This window comes from Brienomyrus brachyistius, chromosome 13, assembly GCF_023856365.1.
Source record: "Brienomyrus brachyistius isolate T26 chromosome 13, BBRACH_0.4, whole genome shotgun sequence".
In the NCBI taxonomy this organism is placed as follows: domain Eukaryota; kingdom Metazoa; phylum Chordata; class Actinopteri; order Osteoglossiformes; family Mormyridae; genus Brienomyrus; species Brienomyrus brachyistius.
The window spans coordinates 22,807,396-22,823,346 of NC_064545.1; the positions used below are offsets into that span (position 1 = coordinate 22,807,396).

The following is a 15,951-nucleotide window of genomic DNA, read 5'->3' on the forward strand; positions in this document are numbered from 1 at the left end:
CACTTCTGCTGAAGCCTTGTTTTGGGAATGGTGCAGCCGTGCAGCGTGATCTCATGGGGCACCGTCAGCCCACAGCGGATACACGGCGTGGGGTTTTGGCGTGCAGGGCGGGATCTCAGGAGTTTTGGGACCACGTTCATGCAGAACGCCACATCTATGGAGAGAGGAGAGGGACTCAGAGAGGTCAAAATCACGGACAGAGATGAAATAACACACTTACAACTAAATAAACTTTTACTTAAAATGACCGAGACAAACAGGTGCTCATGGCCATGGGACAGCGGAGGGAAGGATAATGGTTTATGGGGGGGTTTCCTTTGCAGGAACAACAGGTTTGGAGCAGAGAAGAGATCAACACTGAATGAGGAGTCAAAAATAAAGGCGCCCTTTTGGGAAATGAAAGCAGAGGATCGTCAATGGCACTCCATAGCACATATACCCCAAAGCTGTTTGTACCCTAAATCTATCTGCTTCACCTTTATTTATAGGTGTATGTGCTATTTATAGATTGCACATTTTTATTTCTGTCCCTGTTTTTTTCCTCTTCCATTTGTTTTTTATGTACTTTTGTCTTGATTGTATGTTTAACTGTATACTTCATGTCACCAAAACAACTTTTATTTTTTTTGTATACGGCAAATACAGGGATTCTGCTTCTAAACCTCACAGCTACAACTGGCCGGTCAGCTACAGGACAGATTCACTGGTCTGGGTTACTGGGGCCAAAATGAAATGAAATTGAACAATTTATACATGATTCAGCAAACAAGGGACGGACAAACCGGATCAGTGCTCCAGAGCCGGGTCTCAGCCCTGGGGACGTGGCCTGGGGACGTGGCCTGGGGACGTGGCCTGGGGATGTGGCCTGGGGACGTGGCCTGGGGATGTGGCCTGGGGACGTGGCCTGTCTCTGCCACGTCCCCAGGCCACCAAGGTGCTGCTTTCCAAGCTGGAGCTTCAGCAGTGAAGACCGTGAAGCCTTCCTGGGTGAGTGTGATGGCGTAGCCCCTGCTCCACATCAGTGGTTCTCAGTCCCGCCAGAACGTTTTCATTCCAACCCACACTTTCAACCTGCCACATTCATTATTAGCCTATTAAGCGCCATATAAGCCTGATTAAAGTGGGATTGGAAAGAAAACATTCTGGCACAGGAGATGCCAGGAACAGGATTGAGAACCACTGCTCTACATGACAGGCACTTTATGACTAGGGCGCGCTGTGTGGCTTATTGGGTTAGAATGCTGAGCCTGTGATCAGATGGTCGCTGGATCTAGTCCTGAGGTCAGCAGAGTAGTTTCACTGTTGGGCCCCTGAGCACGGCCCTTAACCCCACCCCTCCAACACCTCCAGGGACTGGCTGACCCTGCCTCGCCTCTGCGCCCCATTGGATAAAAGCGTCTGCTACATAAGCAAATGGAGCAGCTGTTCTTTTGACTATAGGATGCTGGTCTCCTCAGTTTCCCAGCATAGTAAAGCAGCGTTTAGGGCCACTATGATTTGCAAGAACCTGCAGACTAACATGAGACGCTTGGGCGTAGGTTTGGTTTCAACATCGGTAGGCACCGAATCAGCCCCAAACCCCCCCAGTCCCACCAAACACATCCGGTCTTCCTACAATATTGCTAAAGGCACGTGCCAACATTCTATATCTACATCTACGCCTTTGGTCAGGTGCGTCCCTTCAGGCTCAGCAGCCTCCACGGTCTCAGCCGGCCGCTGGAGGAGCTGAACCACATGGTACCTGCATCTGCTCCACCGGAGAACATTTCCACGCCAGCCGCACCGTCTCCAGCACGGCTGCCAGACAGGATGACGTACAGCGCGCATCAGTCACAGAGCAGCGATCACCTGCCCCTCCCCGCAGAGCGACAAGAAAACACAAATACATCTCCAAGACACGCAGACGTCGTGCCGAGTTTCCGAAATCTCATTGTGTTTCTTCCTTTCCTATCTCCAGTCTCCCTGAATCATTCACTCTGCCTCCCCTGCAGCCCCTGATATGTAGCTTTGCTTTTTTTCCCCCCAAATCTGCAACTAACATTGCCTGCAAATTTTTAAATCAGCATGAAGCTAAAATTAATCATAAATATCAATTCACAGAGAAGTCAAATAAGTAAACCCATGACTGAATGGATCCAACACAAAACAGCCCCTTTACCCCCCAGCCTAAGCCACCCTGAGCACTCTGGTGAAAAGCCAGACACGTAAATTTAAAGAAAAAGAAAGAAAGAGCCGCTCACAATCGCCTGCACTGTCAAGTGCAGCCGCCATAAGCCACGGCTGACAGCTCATTTTACCATGCAAATAAATATTCATAGAGACAAACATCTCCATCCCGGCAGCCTATTTGGCTTGATTGGAGCCACTTTGAGTGATGTGATGAAGTCAAGCAGACAGAAGGAGGCCTTGCAGTTCACACCATTTCTCTGCAGATTGAGTCAGTTCAGCAGATAAAGCCTCGTGCCGAGAGGCCAGGCCTCTTAGCGCCTAACCCCCCATGCAGGCTGTCGCTATTGATCCCGTTAGGCTGGACTCCCAGAATCCTCTAAAGCACGCCGGATTTAATGATTCAGTTTCCCCCCACCCAAAGGTAATAATTTTATTTGAATTCATTCAGTTTGACTTCATTGAACAGTCTATGAGTTTGAGTACGAGCACTTTGGCACCTGAGCGACGGGTGCTGAGTAGGGGGCTTAAAGGGACACCCCTCAGGTCACGATGCAACAGGAGACAAACTTCATACTTCCCAGGGCTACGTGAACTTAATTGTATGAATTATTTGGTTTGATTTTTGAAAATTAATATTAAATGTTGATTAGAATGACAGATAAATATCATAACATGAATCACATTGTATTGTCTGATGATTCATGCTGTATCTTCCCTCCTTTTTACTTTTTTATTTTCTTTTTTTTTATAGCCATTTCATTAATATTTGTTGTGTTGCTGGTGTAATGTCCCGCTTCATGTTTACTTGTCATGTACCAACCTTGTTAAAGTTAATAAAAATTTGAATGATATAAAAAAAATTGAAAATTAATATTAAAATGAGATTCAAAATGAGATATCGCACTGACACAAAAAAATAATTGAGATCTCAATAGTTTTGATATATATTTGATTACTGGAGCCTGGGAGGGAAACCTAGCGATCTCCACAGAGATCTATTCTCAGACAAAGTTATTATAAAGGAAGATTGCCTGCAAGAAAATTATTTAAAACATTTAAAACAACAGACTTTGCACTGTAGACATTTCATTTCTATCGGAGACGCTAAACACTGCACCTTAATATCCTTTGCAAATGTATAATTTCCCTGTCTACGCAGCAGTTTTATCTAACTGAGCAGCATTCCGAGCAGAGCACTTTTCACGGCTCTCACATGGAGAAATCCTTCCCCACAACACAGCCCATCGTTCCAACCAGCAGCTGAGAGCAGATATGGTAACAGGCGGGATTACATTGGGCCCTGGGTCAGCGTTAGGGTGACCCCTCCCCTGGATTTCCTTCAGGAGCCCCTACCCAGACTGCTTCTGCGAGTCCTCCTTTCAGTCTCCTCGTCCTCATTTTCTCTACCCCCTCCCCATTAACTACAGTAGTGCTGTAGTGCTACTCTCCCTCACCCCTGGACACACAAAAATATAGTATGTATGGTACACCCACACACCCCCCCCCACTGAACAATTTTTCATGAGTGTCCTCCTTTTTGGACACAGCTATCCTGAGTCATGCCAGTGGTCATCCAAGGCGGCGTTGAGATATGTAGCACCAACGAGAGGGAAAAGCCGTATCTCACCTCCCCCCCGGGGTATCCATCCGCAGGCCTATTTGCCTGGACTTACATTTGAACGGGCAAGGTAGCAGAGCCGGCTGTGTCTCAGCCTTATCGAAATTAGCATGCTCAGGGGCGTTGGATGGGTATGAATACCTTGACAGATTCAGAGGGCCCAGCACTTGACAGGGGCCCTTCAATATGTAAAATTATATGTAACATTTGGCAGGGGTTGGAGGGCAAGGTGGCATTTTATCAGGGGGCTCAGACTTTTCAGGTATACCCCAGAACATGCTATCAGAGTTTCTGACTCCAAATACCTGAATTAGCATGTTAGCAGGTTCTTCTGGCTCAACATCCCTGAATTAGCATGTTAGCAGGTTCTTCTGGCTCAACATCTCTGAATTAGCATGTTAGCAGGTTCTTCTGGCTCAACATCTCTGAATTAGCATGTTAGCAGGTTCTTCTGACTCAACATCCCTGAATTAGCATGTTAGCAGGTTCTTCTGACTCAACATCTCTTAATTAGCATGTTAGCAGGTTCTTCTGACTCAACATCTCTGAATTAGCATGTTAGCAGGTTCTTCTGACTCAACATCCCTGAATTAGCATGTTAGCAGGTTCTTCTGACTCAACATCTCTGAATTAGCATGTTAGCAGGTTCTTCTGACTCAACATCCCTGAATTAGCATGTTAGCAGGTTCTTCTGACTCAACATCCCTGAATAAGCATTTTAGCAGGTTCTTCTGACTCAACATCCCTGAATTAGCATGTTAGCAGGTTCTTCTGGCTCAACATCTCTGAATTAGTATGTTAGCATGTTCTTTTTAATCAAGGTATATGAAGGATGTACCTTGACTAAAAAGCATGGAACTGGGACCAAACTGCCATGGACTGTGTCTGATGGCTAAAGCTGCACCTTTTGCTGCCTTAGCTCCCCAGACCTGCATACGTCTCCCTGCATTAGCATGCTGTCTCTGACTCTGCTGTGAGACATGGAAATGTCAGCCTTCAATGACATCAGCCCTCAGCCCAGGAGATCAAACTAAGAGGAAATAGAAACAAACTTTATAGAGGCTGGATAAACTATAATTAAACTATATTTCACTTTCCCTACCTTACACAGCAATTTACAGGAAGTACATAGTTTCAAATGCTGATTTAAGCTGACACTACATTATAATATTATAATACTATAGGCTATTTACCCTGCATCAGCAAAAGATGCCTTGAACTCATGTGTAATATAAAGCACAGTGTCCTCTAACAGCCAAGCACAAAATGTTTTTTTTTTTGTTTATTTAAGTTCTGAAGTCAACCACAGTCACTCATTCACTTTAAAGTCGAGTTTTGGACAGCGGTTGTTCAGCGGTCATATTTGGCTCAGGAACGTCTGTGTCCCAGCCATAACGTGTGCATAAATCACTTTCCGAAATGCCCACAATACGTTTAAAAAAGGTTTCACCCTAAGCCTGCTATAAATATTCATCTCCAGATTACAAAATGATAGAAAATGTCAGAGTGGCGGCAGTTCACAGGGCGAGGATAATAGGAGTGTAAGAACGCCGCTTTTCACGCGCACGCACATTAACAGCGATAACCAGCAGCGGCCACCACACGGTATTTTCCATGAAAAACACATTTGTTTTGATTTCATGGATGACCCAGACATTATGCTAACTAGCCTGAGGCATTCCCACAATATGGCCTGCCCTCACCAGCTCATAATGAGAAAAAAAACAATGTGAATATTGACATTAACAAATGACAGAGAGCTCTTATATTCCCGCTGGAAAATAACAGAGGTCACGTATAGCTCACGTGATGTACTTGATTGGTTGGTTTGCATTTTATAAACGGACCATTTTGGTGCAGCTGTTTTCAGGGATGGTCTCATGGTGGTCACATGACCTAGTCACGTGACACTAACCGGCCACTCAAAACAATGAATTAGGCTGAAGTGTTAAGGCTTCATTTGGTGAATTACACAGAAGTGTGGAAATGTATATGCAGCTAATATACCATTTTGTAAAATCCTTGGGCACATCTGAGCACATTCATTCATTCGCAAGGGGCTTTACTACCCGGATATATGATTTCCTGCTTCTTTTTGTCAAACACATTCCCATTTTCATCCCCTTATTCCTTTCTTCCATTCCCGAGTCACATGGTTTGGCTCGCTGTCCTGCTTGAACCAATTGCCAGTTATGAGTCGTTATATTTCTTTAGTGAATGTGGCTTTTTTTCCCCTGGGAGAGACAAGTTGACATTTCAGCAAACGTTACTGAAGGCGTCGTAATGAATGTTATCCTTCGTTACCGCATACAAAAAGGTCCTCATTTACAAACCGATTCAGGGTGAATTTAAATGGCTACATTCACTAAGGCATTGGACTGATGCCAATTAGTTTAATATCACAGATCCCTGACATTGTTATTGATGGAGGGTTTCAGGGAGAATATCACAGCTTCTCTCCCACTAAACACACACTGACAGCAGCCTTGAGCTTACGGTACAGGTGACAGACACAGATCACATCAGAATAAGATTTCGGCTCCGATCAAAACATCCTTTGTCTCGGCAGAGTGGTGACATCACCTGCTGTCCTCTTTCTTTTCTCGCATGAGAAATTGCGCAGCAAGATTAATGCATCAATTGTTAAATTCACCCGGAATGAGCTCGAACATCCCACCGTATGAATTCCGCTCAATATTTTAAATTGGATTACTTTATTTTCTGCTGATTCCAATGGCCGCAAATGCATTTCACAGAATGGTTACCCGGTTTCAATTAAAGGAGCATTCAGAACATTAGGCCAGGCGAGCACTCGGGCGGGGGGTTACTTCGGGGCATGGTGCCATAGCAGGCTGTTCATGCTTTATTTTATCTTTTTATTATATATTTTTTCTGATCATTTGTGCTTGCATATGCAGCTTTCATAGCACCTTCAACTACCAAGCCCGATCTCTTTGACAGGGCTAGGTTTGTATTAACAAAGACAAATTACTCAACATTTATGCCATCCTACGCCATAATTACAATTAATGCTAATATTAATATTCATACCATTATAACACAGCTACAAATTCACATAGTGCTGCTAACATAGCGCCAATAGCTTGTAATATAAAGAATATGTAATTTCATTATGAGGTCCTAGAGCATATCCAGCCATACATCTTCCATAACTGCTCATCTAGTGTAGGGTCACTGTGACCCCGGAGCTGATCCCAAGGAAGCAGAGGGTACGAGACAGGGGACACCTTTTTGGACTGCAGTAGGAAATAGGGGTGCCTAGCAGACACTTACGTCAATGCAGGGGCAGCAGCGGTGTTCACCACCACTCAAGCCCCCTGTTGGCCACAGACAGTCACTACACTAAATATTAAATAAACGTGTTCCTTTTGTTAGAGATGCCGGATGGGCCAAAAGTGACTTTTTGAGTGAGGCCCAGAAATAACAAACTTGCTCCTGCACATGCAATATTTAGTGCCATCGTGCAGTAGAATGTTAATTCACATCTGAAATCTTTAAAATGCTAGAAGCTTCAGAGTCAGGAGTATCCATCGTATGATAAAGAGAGAGCAACCTAAAGAGCACGAGGATCCAGCCATAGGCGGAGTGACTGAAAGTAATGTTACTCTACAATTACTCATGCCTGACTGCTTCAGAGTGGACATAGACCCCTAATTCTGCATGCACAAGAGCACATTTGGAAGTATGATACAATTTGTCACCAAAGCCACCCAGTCTTGAAGATCAATTTCTAGAAAATGTCTGATTTCTTGCATGGGGACTGGAGCATTTCTAAGAAGCAATTTACCAGTCTGTGAAACAAGGTGCTTTGTGTCCATTAAAATCCCTTTGTCTGACTTCATTAATTGAAGGTGGTGTTCTCTAATGTTTTATAGGTCTTTGATCTATCACTGTATTCTGACATTGATTACATATTGCCTGTATAAGCCCTTATACTGTGGGGTTGCCAGTTTTGCCTCAACCTCTGTGTGGTTTAGACACATCTTTATTTTGAGATCTGTTATCTCAACAGAAGGGAGCGCGGGTTTTGTCACCAGTGATTCCACACGGTTTATGGTTAGCGTCGCCTGTAGGGCTGTGATGTTCTTACTCGTTCGCTGTCCTCCTCTTCTCTCAGACATCTTATTAGAGCAGCTGCCTGCGCAGGTTTCCCCTGCAGACTCAGCGTCGCTTCGCGACCCTTCAGACAGTGCTGACATTAGTTCCAAAATTGATACGATTTCCAGCGAAGCTAATGTACTTTTAGTTGTTGATTTTCACATTGATTTCCTCTCCCCCCCCCCCCCATTTTTCAACAGCGAATCATTAATCCTCTCCTGGCCTGCTCTTAAGACTGGGAATGCAATCCAATATTACTGCAGGGTCTATGATGAATTTCACAATAAGTAGCCTGCTTGTCTTCATGACTCCCCTGATGTAAGAAAGCTTCCACAAGCACATATCTTTCTCTTGGACGTCTACGGATGAATGACCTCTGAACAGTACTTGCTGTGTGTATTTATGGGGCACATTCAGCCCCCTCCCTGTGTAAATTGGCATTTAATGTTACAGTAGATTAGCGTCACACCACATTATGTCTGCTGTCTAACATCAGTGGCCTCATAAAGTCCATCAATCAATCAATCAATCAGTCAATCAATCAAAGATTTATTTATCACAAAGTGACTCATTGTAGCATGGAATGAAATGCTTAGTTGCCGAGCTCCAGGACTGTGAAACGGGGGACATAAATATAAAGAGAGAAAACATCAAACATTAAATAATAATTGTAAATAAACATAAAGCTGCAGGTATGAGCAGTGACACCAGAATGACAAAGGAGAATTTTCCTTTGTAGCAAAGACTAATCGCTGGTACAGAATGGCCTCCTTTCACAGCACCCAGCTGTTCATAGTGTTGAACTCTGACTCTTATAAACATTTACTGGCAACAGTACATTTTTGCAAGGCTCATTCCCGCTTCTTATTTCTGATTTCCCTGTTTAGCGATCATTACCCGCCATTAAGCATCTTTCAAGGGCCTTAAATAGGCCATTTTGCATTTGTCAGCCTGGCAGTACTCAGCATGTCCAGCGGGGGCACATTTGCATTTCACTGGTCTTTCATTTCGTCTGATCAGAGGATGAAAATGCCCATTTATGTTTTAGTGCCGTACTCATTCTTTATGGCTAATTCCTCCTTCAACGCAATTTCACATATTCTTCCTTTCTAGTTAGTAGTTTCCTTTATATCTCCTCTTGTCACCAACATGAGAGAATCCAGTGTCATGGAAATACAACAAATAGCCTGGATTTCATCATTATCCTGATCCCCCCCCCCCCCCCCCCCCCCCGCCCCACAGCCCCAATCCAATCCCTCCCATGCTTGGTTCCACCTCGTAACCCCAGAACGTCAGTGTAGGTGCCTACAGGAGGTGATCCAGCAGCTGCTGTGATGGACAGACGGTGGGGCTTTGGCTCCCCACAGGAGAGGCTCAATTTGCTGACTGACTTGTGTGTTGTGTGCGATGGGGAGCAGAGCAAGGGGGTAAATTTCGGGGGTGATGGGGGGGGTTGAACCCCCCCCCACAATAATCAAAACCATGTAATACAACCCCCTGGACTAAAACCAGCTATTTCATTCAGGTTTCATTCAGAAATCAGGAGCAGACCCCCCCCATCTGTTGGCCTTTAGTGACCTTTGACCTGCACAGCTGATCTGCTCTCATGTCGCTCCCCAATTCGAGACGTCTCACAGCCCCAAAGAGCTGCTAATGTATGGTAGCGACGGGCTGTCCGCTGCTCATAAAGAGAATCACGCTTGAAATTCATACACTTTGCCCCCCTCCCCCGACCCTCCAATCCATCTACTTAACTGACAGTAACACACCCCCGTCCGTTGGAGGGGTGGAAAACTGATGCCAGCATAGTGGTCAGGATCACGGGGTGGCAAAATGATGTTGGGGTGCCAGTTCAAATACACACACACAATAATAACCCCCCCCCCACCACAGAGGTGGGTAAAGTAGTCAAATCCCTCAGTTTCCCTCCATTGCATTTAAATTGTGAATCTGTATCTCGCCCGATACCAAACTCTCTCCTACTGTATGCTATTGACGATCAGGGTAAACTGACAATAGCCTTCACTGACACTACAATGTGACAATTATAAGTGGTTCTTTGAATAAATATTAGTCATTTTTCTCTTCATGTTCTCAGATCTTAGGACCAAGAATGTCATTCATAAGAAGATGTTTGGTCTGCTCTGGATGCGGAAAACATGAGAAAAGCAGCAGGAAGCCCCAATACACACACACACACACACACACACACACACACCTGATAATTTAGTTTAAAGAAAACGATCAACTCTTGCAAAGTTTCTATTACATGCAAAATGTATGACACATGCTTAATGTATACAATACCTGTATTAGTTACTGTAGTTATTTTTGTTACTGATTTATGTGTCTCATGATACCATAATAAACTGAAAAATCTCATCGATGTATCAGATATTAAAGTGATATTTACTGTCAGTGGTAGAGTGACCATCTAGAATAATGCAATTAAACAGCAATATGTCTCAAAGCAAGGTTCTCCTGCGTGTTCAGCCAAAAGGACGGTTTTTAGCTGAAGGGTAATGACCAGCCTGCTTACACAGGGAGTACACACTCGCTCTGTGACGAGCCACTCCACCAGGCCTGTAAACACTGTCCCCCCCCAGATGAGTTTGTGCATAATTTTCAATTTCATCGGGATGTAAATGAAGCCGCTTTCTCATTCCCTTTTGCGTCCCATATAAAATGACATGTGTCTCCCCGCTCACCGCATCTCAAATATATATTCATTAACATCATTGTTTCTTCCCACTACCGTATGGATCGATTACGGAACAAGTGCGGGGATTGGATATGAACGGAGCTCACGTCAATTATGTGACTGTCACGGGGAGAAAAAAGCCATTTAAAATTACATTGGGAGACAGGATCGTGTCTTATATAGTGTAATCAAATAAAAATCAATAAGAATGACTGGCTCACTGGGGATGGAGCCTGCACAGTCCTGGGGTCAGAAGGCTCACTGCGTCTCCCCAGGGGTTCACTGGCAGGGCTGAGCATGTACGCTGACACACAGGTAAATGCCTGTTCCTGTTGTAATATTTCCTGCTGGGCTTGACACATTGACCCTCCGCAGCCTCACATCTCAGCCTGTCCTGTTCCCCCTGCCAGCCTCACCTGAAGCGCCTTCCCACCAGCCAGCGCTGAGTCTGCTCCCCACGCTCCAGACTTCTGCCCATGTCTGTCTGTCTTCTGATTTGTCCTCCAGGTTTTCAAATCCAGTTGCCCACTGTTCCCCCGTCTCCCGGAAACCCTCATTTCCGATGCGCCACCAGCCTGACATTTAACGGTCGGAACAGTGAAGCCTGGTAATTAATCCGCTGAACTGTTTAGCAACAAATGACCCTGCGCACGCCGCATCTTGCAGGGACGTGCTCGAGATGTGGCTCTGTGAAAGAAACGCCCGTCTGTTTCAACACGCCAAGGAGGCACAGAGGTGGGGGTCGGGGGAGGGGGGTTGTCTCACAGATAACAACTCTCCGGGGACTGGTCTCTGATTAACATGTTACTCCTGGGGAGACGGTATTGCAGCAGAGCCAGAAGAGCATCGACTTCCTGTGCAGTGTGGTGCCTGAACCCTGATAAATACTCAATTATTGGACCAGCTCTCGCATTCAGGCCCTCCTGACTCAACCTGATCATAGTCTGTTCTCCACACTGAAGTTCAGCCAAAGATATAACAGTCATGTGATATACCAACATCAGGACATACCAGCAACAGGAGATACCAGCATTAGGACATACCAGCATCAGGAGAAACCAGCATTATGATATACCATGAACAGGACATAACAGCATTAAGACATACCAGCATCAGGAGATACCAGCATTAGGACATACCAGCAACAGGTCATAGCAACATTAGGAGATAACAGCATCAGGACATACCACCATCAAGAGATACCAGCATCAGGTGATACCATCAACAGGACGGCCACTAACAATTTTAGGAACAGTTTTGACCCTTTACAATTTGGCAGAGCGGAAATACTTTAATGCTACAACATAAATGCACAGTTCATCATACATGCACAGTACACTTTACAGGATACATTACTCGGTCATATTCCAGTTAGTCATTTTGTTCATTCATCTTAAATATATTCCATATATTTATACTTTATTTAGCCATGTCTTCCATGTCAGCCATTAAATGCATTTATTTAATAATTACAGCCCCCCAGTGGCACCTACTGTATCATACATGGACTTTGATGTTTTGTGGTGCCTTTATATTATCTAATCCCACCGGGTGACACGTTACTGACGGGATGAGTAAGAAATTCCTGTGCACTAGTGTATAAAAAGCCAATAAAGAATTTTAAATCTTGACTTTTTCTGAGAGACAGAGACATCCGACCCCCCCCCCCCCCCACCTCACAGAAACACAGTCAATGTGGTGCGGGGTGGGGCCCATCCTCTGACGACTGAGGCGCACTGAGCAGGACGGTAATCCAGCGTGAGCCTCTGAATGCAGAGGTCAAAGGCCGAATCGCTTTCTGTCGCTTTTTATTTTCAATATAAGACAATAAATTGCCAGGATGCATTAAGTCGGGAGTGTTTGTGCAAAGCGTTCGGGAGAAGCCCATGATGCCTGTCCTGCTGTCTCACAGAGAGTCCTGGTTCGCTCAGAAAGGTCCGGAAAAGCGAGGCGCTGAGACAGCAGCGTCCGCCTTGGGGGGCGACAGCCATAAATCACAGGGCGTAGGAGCTGCGTTTATGTCAAAGATATACGAAGGCAAGAAAACGGAACGAGGATGTCTGTCCGGGTGCCACACAGACCCAAGGTGAAGCAAAGCGGGTCACTTGATTTACTTTAGTCCTGTACAGGGGGGCTTTCAGTCATGAAAATTTCTGTAACTGATGCTTTAATAGCCATTTGGAATGTGGTGATTCTCCTCATACCCCATCTCTGCTCTCCTTTATAAGGCACATGCATGTACATGGGTTAGGGTGAAGCTTGGGGTCCAAGGGCAGGCAGATGTGTACGTTTTTAGGGGAAATGAACCAGTGACTTCCAGTTCACAGGCACGGAGGCCGAACCCACTGAGCCACACTCCAGACAGGCACCCGCTCTCTGCTACGTCTAACCCAGGCGGGCTGCATCGCCAGCCAGTTTGAACCATCCCAAAGCTGCTAAATGCTAATGCTACATTTCAGCATAATTCTCAGCACACGCCACCGCATGCAGGCTAACTGGGTAACGGCTCCTGGCGTCATCGACACCTCAGGCTGACAGCGGGGCGGATCTATCAGAATGAGGATCAGAACGGCGTGAGTCAGCTGGGAATCTCTGATGTGTCAAAATGGGGCGAATTGCTGTAGAGAGGAGACAGACCGCTTAATGTGTCCATAAAATGCATTTCCTTCTTCACAGTAATAAATGCTGCATTCATTTTGTCACCCCTGCTGTCTTAAATGTCATTTTAATTTGTGTGAGTTGGACACTCCTTCAATTCAGTGAATTTTTTATATAGAACCTATTCACAACACAGTAGCCCCCAATAGAACAGAATAGAATAGAAGTGCATGTGGTCACACATTATTCGTTCATATATACTAAACGACAGGGAAACAGAGAACGACACCAGAAGACAATGGAGGAGAGAGGTAGATTGGGCAACCAGTCTGGAGTCACATGATTCCATCTACTGGATCCGATGCAGAAACAAGGCAGTAGCAGCCAGCCGGACCTCGAGCGGGGTGAGGTGCATAAATGTGCGAGCAGAACTCCTCACTCTGGGGCCGGGCTGGTTCTCCAGCCCCAAAGCTGATAGAGGAACCTTTAAACCAAGTATTCCTCTTCATAGAAATTTCTGCTTTTCCACTACAGAGGTGAACCTTCGACCCACGGGAACGGAGCACCCTGTGGCCCAGGAACGCAGCGGGATGAACCGCGGTCCGCGTGTCTTTAATTCGACGCTGATGGGAGCGTTTTAAAACTTGCAAATGGCAAGACATTCTCGCTGTATTTATAATTAGAGCAGAAGCAACTGCGGCAGAGACCGACGACACACTGCACCAACAAAACGAAAAAATCAGTTTAATCGCAGCGATTTGCACGCCTGATGCCTGCTACATGGCTTATTCTCTTCTGAAATTTTCACAGTAATGGTTATGGTCTAATCCAGCTTTAATTGGACCTTGACAAATAGCAATTAGCACGATGTTCCTTCGAACGGCGCTTGTCGATCCATGACTTACTTAATACACACCAGTTGTCATTTGTTTTCTCCCTACGCAACAAACGAATCTTTACTGTAATTAGTAAATGCCTTATCCAGTGAAAATCAGTGACATGAGGTGTGTGTTTGTGTGTGTGTGTGTGTGTGTGTGTGTGTGTGTGTGTGGGGGGGGGGGGGGGGGGGGGCGCAGTCACCATCTGTCTCTCCCTGTTACCCAGGTGCCTTAAAAATAAAATGTCAGTGATTTTATTTTTGCAGAAATGGCCCACTTTCACAACTCCCCTCTCACGGCTTTCCAGTTTAGTTTTTATTTCGTTCCGTCGGCCCCGTCCAACCCCGTTCCCATTCTTCATCCCTGAAAAGGAGCCAGGCAGCTCTGAAACTCCGTGTTCAGTAGTGCAGCTATGACTCTCAGTGCAGAAGCTCAGGGCAGATACTTGCTCCTGAGTGCCTCCAGGCAGCAGATTCTGGTCCCCGACGATTACGGTAGTGAGTGTAGGTGTTTGGGAGGAGATGAGGATTATCCTGCTCTCAGGTCATCCGTTGCCTTCCGACCCAAGGTGGTGATAAATGCATCATAATGGCAGAAAAATCACATCGTTACTTTCCCATGCTTCTGTTTTCCGGTATTTTCCACTGTGGTTAGTGTTCACAACATATCATTTCAGGAACGAGACGATTCAGGTGCTAATGATTCACCATTAGAGACGTTTGGAGATTTTTCACACCTGAAACTGTAACAGCAAAGTATCACTTAGATTTCCTTTAGGAGATATTCTGAAGGATATGTAGACCACAAGCAGATATAAATGAATGTTTATGCACTTTTAATCATCAATAGACAAAGATATAGTAACTGATCTCAGCAGCTAAGGGAAATATGAAAAATCAGTGTTCACACCATCGAAACATACATTTCTGGAACACTGGAATGGAACATCCAGTATTTTTATGTGATAACGAAAACGGTCACCAAAAAAACAGAAGACAGATAACAATGTATACTGTGGCAGATATCTGAGAACAATTAATGCTTATTACCATGCCAGCTAATTAATTTTTATATGAAAAAGCAACTGCCTCGTGCCCATTGCTTCCTGGATAGGCTCCGGACCCCCCGCAACCCAGTAGGATAAGCGGTTTGGAAAATGGATGAATGGATGAAAAAGCAAATCAGAATCATAGAGTTTTATAGCGGAACTGCACAAATACACACTGGTTCATTGCATCCAACCAGTTCATTCAACTTTTTGTATTTTAAATACCACTTCCTTTGTTTTTAAATAACAAAAGATGAAGGTAAAATCAACTAAATTAATGTGGAACAGCAGCTGGTGAACGGTGAAAGACTAAGCGCCAAAAATTAATGTACATTTATTATAAGGAGAAAAAAATCACTTATATAAAATTGCCCTGGGAACATATATAATGAACTTCTTTGTGTTATAACATATAATCTGATTTGATGAATTACTATTTTTTCCCAATGCAGAAAATTTCATTCATTTTCCATGACCACTTACCCAATGCAGAGTCCAGAGAGAGTACCTCGTTAAGCACAGGGCAGGGGAACACCCTGCACCACCCAAAAAACATACACACACACGTACACACACAAACACGTACTCATGTCTTTGTGGGGACCATACATTCATTTCTAAGGGAAAAACCCTAAGCAACTATGACAACCTTAACCATAAGTAACCAAACAAAATACAGCACTTTAATTTTTACTTTTACTTTATGATTGCATTCACATATTTTTATTAAATTGAGATTCTCCTTGGGACTGAAAAAAGATCTCCAAAAGGTAAAAAGTTACAGGTTTTTATGACATTGTGATGACATCTGGGTCCCACA

General features: G+C 44.7%; 1 long non-coding RNA gene across 2 annotated transcripts in view; it reads right to left on the reverse strand.

Annotated features, from left to right (window-relative positions):
* The window catches only part of LOC125706300 (uncharacterized), a 101,896-nt gene that overhangs the window by 26,839 nt on the left and 59,106 nt on the right, over window positions 1-15,951 (reverse strand). The window contains exon 1 of one of the 2 annotated variants that reach the window (XR_007381971.1): window positions 4-145. The exons of the other annotated variant lie outside the window; for it this stretch is intronic. This is a non-coding gene — a long non-coding RNA (uncharacterized LOC125706300). Of the gene's footprint in view, window positions 1-3; window positions 146-15,951 lie in introns of those variants that run through there. 2 annotated transcript variants of the gene reach the window in all.